Source organism: Oncorhynchus nerka, linkage group LG2 (genome assembly GCF_034236695.1).
Source record: "Oncorhynchus nerka isolate Pitt River linkage group LG2, Oner_Uvic_2.0, whole genome shotgun sequence".
In the NCBI taxonomy this organism is placed as follows: domain Eukaryota; kingdom Metazoa; phylum Chordata; class Actinopteri; order Salmoniformes; family Salmonidae; genus Oncorhynchus; species Oncorhynchus nerka.
The window spans coordinates 42,468,309-42,474,308 of record NC_088397.1 but is presented as its reverse complement, the minus strand read 5'-3'; positions in this window follow the sequence as shown (position 1 = coordinate 42,474,308).

Sequence of the window (6,000 nt, the reverse complement as noted above, 5' to 3'; positions counted from 1 at the left end):
TTAAGAAGTTTACAGTGTTTATTGTGATGTATGTTGGATAATTCTACGTTGCTGCCGAAATGGTGCTGCGTCAGAGGCGTCATGCCCATTGGGGGCACAAAGACACGTGCCCCCTCAGATGTTTTTTTTTCTTCTTCTGTCAGCAGTATTTTGTGGAGGGGGCACACAGACTTTGATTGATAGCCTGAAATGGAGTACCCCCACCTATTGTCCCTAGTAAAGTGGTTCCTTCCAAGGTGCACCACAGAGTATGCTATGCAGGACGCAGTGCATGCAGACAGTATCGCCAGTGGAGGAGGAGAGAGAGAGTGTAGCAGACTGACACATACAGCGTTTGATTTGATTTAAGCTCCCGGTGATCGGCATGACTTGAGGTATGTTTGCAAATTAATTTGATCAAGATATGTAGCCTATTGATTCCTTGTTGATGAATAAATCATTTTAAAAAATGTTTCGTTGTTTCTCTGTAATACTAGCCATCTAGCAATTTAATGAGGTTGGCTTTAGCTAGCCAGCTAGATAGGTCCCCAATCTCCTGACCTCATAACTAGCTACCAAGCCAGGCTATCAATCAAGTTAGAGTAGCTTGTCGAACTAGACTTTATAACTTTATAAAAGGAAGCAATTACTGCGCGAGGTGGTCAATCGGGGAGAGAAGGTCCATAGGCAGGCAGGAAGCGTGGTCTCATAAAGATGTCTCGCTGTCAAAATTAATCACCCACTTGGATGATGCTACGTCATTAACATGGTACCATAAAGCACACCACATTTAAATAATAATTCAAAAGCAGCCTTATAACTTTGTCCTCCCTATGATCCTCATCACTGCACACCTCTGCTGTCTTGCTTTCTGCTTCTCAACCTCCGGACACTGGCTGGCATTCAAATCAAAACAGCAAGCCAGCTAACGTTAGCTAGCTAGCCAAACAAACAAAATGACTTGCCAGCTTCAATATTAATGCTGTGGTGGATTCTAATGATATTAATTAGCTATATTGATTATTCAATCTTAAAACAAAAATATTGTAGGAAAAAAAATTACATAAAAAATTAATTAATTACAAAATGTACAGGAGCTCTCTGCTTTAATGTATTCTGTGTGTTATGATCCAATGTAGTGTGTTGAAATTTGGAAGAAATATCCTAGGCATATTAGTGCAGTAGCCTATATTGAGATGTGGTATTTACAGTCAGAATGACACCCTCATTAAAATTACAATTGAACAGGTAAGGTATGCTTAGATAACCTATGCTGAACAATATACTTTACTATTTTACATTAAAACAAAACATAGAATTAGGCATAATGATTATGGCACTAGATTGCACGAAAAAGCCATTTCAGGTGTTTGCAAAATTCTCCAACTTCCTCCATCCTCATGTACCTCGTGCCACCTCTACAATAATGGGTGCATGACGCCCCTGTGCTGCTTTATTGATATGTGTTGGGCCTGTATTTGCTGAACACACAAAACACAGAAAGAGAATGTATTCAAGTCAACTCTGGGCAGTTTCACAGACACAGATAACGCCTAGACCTGGACTAAAATGGCTATTCAGAATTGTGTTTAATCCAGGACTAGTCTTAATCTATGTCCAGGAAACTGTCCCGAGAGGAATGGAAACACTACAAAATAAGTTTTGCTCATGTGGTCTCCCACTTGACAGTCAAGGTCGAGTCAGCCCTCTTTTTTTTCCCCATGTGAGAAAGCCCATTACTGTTTCTGGGAAACTCAGATAAGGAATTAAACTGGAATTACAGGAACTGTTTGACCAAGTAAATAATGCTCATTAATAATGGAGTCAGTCACAGTTTTACTTCAAAACTGTTTTCAATAAGCTTAACTTAAAGACTCAAGAGAGTAGATGAATGGAGCCACTAGTGTCTCTTGGCTCTGTAAATTAATCTTTGTTATGTTATGTCTTCATTTTCTCATCCCAGTCATAGGATTGGTTCTTGATAGTATCCGTGTCTCTCCCATCCTTCACGAACAACCCCTGCTGCTGCGGTATCCAAATCTCAGTTTATCTCTTTACTCAAGACTTCCTCCTCCTCTTAAACTCTTAACTCAGGTTGGTGTAATGTAGACAGCGTGGTTGCTGGGGCACTGAGGTATGTTGCGTCGTGATGAGACTTGACATTTCCAGCTCTGCTCTGGTGACTAAATGATTCATGTTCTGTGACCAAGCAGGCAAGCTCTCTCTATGTCAGCGAATCAACAGCACCACTTTAAGTCAGAACTTATCTGAGCCGAGACACAGTAGCAAGGAACACACACGGAACACACACAGACAGTTTAAACACACTCTGCAGGCTGCCCTGACACACCACCAGGGTTTTCCCACCCACCACCCCAGCCCCGGGGCCAGGTCAGTGAAGGAGTGAGTGAAAACCACAGGGTGGAAAACCACACTGTCCTTCGTCATCGGGTTAGTATGTAAATGGATGTGGTGTGGTGCAGTGTGGTCCTGTGTGTGTGGCATGCAAATTACCCAGGAAATATGACCCAGCAAATTACCCAGGATAGATTTGCATCTGTTTCAGGTTGGAGTCTCCCGTCATATCGTCAGGCATCGTCAGTGCTCGGAGTACACCATGCGACCACTGATAAGCAGGGAGATCGGGAAGAACAGTGGGGGAAACAGGATCTAGTGCCTAAAGAGTACCAGGAATGTTATGTCTGAATTCTCTGTATTCTAGAACGTCAGCAACCACATTTCCATCCACAGTTTCTGTGCGAGTAAAGTCATCGTATTTTTTAAAATCACGACGCTGTGATTGAAACAGGAAGTTTCATTGTAATTTTTAAAATGCTGGCAGATAATTTGTTCGTTCGACATGGTATCTTTTTGTGTCAGTAAAATGTATTAAGCAGGAAATGGCGGTGGAAATGCCTTAAATATTGATATAATAACCATCATATCAAAGTCGATTTGGAGTCACACAATGATATGGTGTGTGGTCTTCCCACTATGACTCGGGAAAATGGTCATGATAAACTTCATAGGGTAGTGAAAGTGCACGGTGATGAGCTTAATGCTGCTTTCCTGTAAATATCAATGATGACCTGACATGATCATCAACGCTCGACTGTTGTTTATCCATAATAATCTCATTATGTAGACTTGCCAAACCGCACAGCCTACTCCCACTGTATCTGCGAGATGTGCCCAGAGTAGGCACATTTGCTATTCAATGTAACAGTTTTTGTGACCCAACTATCGGTAGAACTGAAAATTGCGATAGAAACACATTGAACTTTAGATTTTTATCCGGTACATGAAAACTTAAGCGAAAAATTACATTTTGTGTGTACTACTTTATCACGCAGTGCTATTTAATCCGCATTAGGTGGAAACATACACTATATATTCAAAAGTGCGTGGACACTATTTCAGACACACCCATTGCTGACAGGTGTATAAAATTGAGCACACAGCCATTCAATCTCCATAGACAAACATTGGCAGTAGAATGGCCTTAATGAAGAGCTCAGACGTGGCACCGTCATAGGATGCCACCTTTTCAATGGTCTGGGGCTGTTTTTCATGATTCGGGCTAGGCCCCTTAGTTCCAGTGAAGGGGAATCTTAACGCTACAGCATACAATGACATTCTAGAGATGATTCTGTGTTTCCAACTTTGTGGTAACTGTTTGGGGGTAGGCCCTTTCCTGTTTCAGCGTGACAATGCCCCCATGCACAACGCGAGGTCCACTAATGCTCTTGTGGCTGAATGGAAGCAAGTCCCCGCAGCAATTTTCCAACATCTAGTGGAAAGCCTTCCCAGAAGAGTGGAGGCTGTTATAGCAGCAAAGGGGGGAACAACTCCATATTAATGCCCATGATTTTGGAATGAGATGTTTTTGACGAGCAGGTGTCCACATAGTGTACCACTGGTGGGAAAATGCACATATTTTCTTTATGCAGATTCTCGAATACTCACTTGAAAATCTGTCGCCAATTGGATGGAAACCTAGCTACTGTTGGAAATTGTTTTTCTGTTGTGTTTTAATCACAGTAGCCGTTTTAAAAAATGAAGTTTTTGTAGTATATGAAAATAGATTGCTATGTTTGTGTTCAGGGTTTTTACATGTTTCTGTCACAGGTAGATTCCAAAATAGATTTGAGCTTAGGACGTGATACCGGTTTTGAAATCTATATGCTACCAACTTCAGTCACAGCAGGAAGTGAAGATGGCACGACTCAACAATGACTTTGATCCACGACTTCATCTTCTTCCCATGTTTCCTTCTTTCTCTGGCAGCCTACTGCACCAGCTCCCAATCTGAAACCAAAGACCCAGTACACGTTTCTGCCTCATGCCTGACGCCCCCTCCTCCTCCTCACGCCTTTATTTTAGCAGATGAAACTGAACAGTCATTAGAACAGAAGCGAGAAAGACAGAGAGACAGAGAGAGAAAGAGACAGACAGATGGAGACCATTCTGTATTATCGTCAAACAACTTGCTGTGATCTCACAGGAGGAGGAGGGGAGAGAAAAGTATACGGGGAGAGAAAGATAGACGGGAGAGAAAGAGAGATGAGAGGAAAGATAGGAAGAGAGAGGGAAATGTCGAGAAAGATGTAGAGAGAGAAACAGAGAGCATAGGCTCAATATGTTGAAACGTGCGCCAGACAACCAGCGAAACGGTCGGTTCAGACCGACCAGGATGGTTGCCATGGCAACCATTACCAGGCTCTCTCGCACTGTTGCTTTGTTGCTGTGAAGCCTTTGGAGGGAAACGGACTGACTACGAGAGGAGAGGATTTTTTTTAGCAAGCCCGATTTTGGTGCATGTGGCATCATCATCATAAGCAGATGTTAATAAACCAACTTAATTTCACAGTAACAATAATGCTGTTGTAACACTACATGTCTCATGTCCCCCCTCTCCCCTCCCCCTCTCTATTCCTCCCTCTGTCTCTCCCATCTCCCTTTTCCATCTCTCCATTGCTCCCTCTCTCTATCTCCGCCTCTCCTTGTGAGCTCTTTTTCACACTGTGCTGCTTGATCGCTTTCCATCCATCCCCATGCACTCGTCAATCATTTTTAGATACTGTGTACAGTATATATCTTTTAGCATAATACAATGTTTTGGGAGTTTAAGGAGAGATGTCTGCATTGATCTGTGTGTGGCATTGATCTGTGTGTGACAGACTCCAAACTTTTGAACGTTAGTGTATGTCCATCACCATGTCTTAGTTGCTCTTTCATGTGAACATATGCATGGACATACACTAACGTTCAAAAGTTTGGGGTCACTTAGAAATGTCCTTGTTTTTGAAAGAAAAGCAAAAATAAATGGTCCATTAAAATAACATCAAATTGATCAGAAATACCGTGTAGACATTGTTAATGTAAATGACTATTGTAGCTGGAAACGGCTGATTTTTAATGGGATATCTACATAGGCGTACAGAGGCCCATTATCAGCAACCATCACTCCTGTGTTCCAATGGCACGTTATGTTAGCTAATCCAAGTTTATCATTGTAAAAGGCAAATTGATCATTAGAAAACACTTTTGTGATTATGTTAACTACAGTTTTCAGCTGTGCTCTGATTAAAGAAGCAATAAAAGTGGCCTTCTTTAGACTAGTTGAGTATCTGGAACATCAGCATTTGTGGGTTCGATTACAGGCTCAAAATGGCCAGAAACAAAAAACTTTTTTCTGAAACTCGTCAGTCTATTCTTGTTCTGAGAAATTAAGGCTATTACATGCGAGAAATTGCCAAGAAACTGAAGATCTTGTAAAACGCTGTGTACTACTCCCTTCACAGAACAGCGCAAACTGTCTCTCACCAGAATAGAAAGAGGAGTGGGAGGCCCCGGTGCACAAATGAGAAAGAGGACAAGTACAATAGAGTGTCTAGTTTGAGAAACAGATGCCTCACAAGTCCTCAACTGGCAGCTTCATAAATAGTACCCACAAAACATCAGTCTCAACATCAACATTTGGGGCAGCAGGTAGCCTAGTGGTTAGAGCGTTAGATTTGT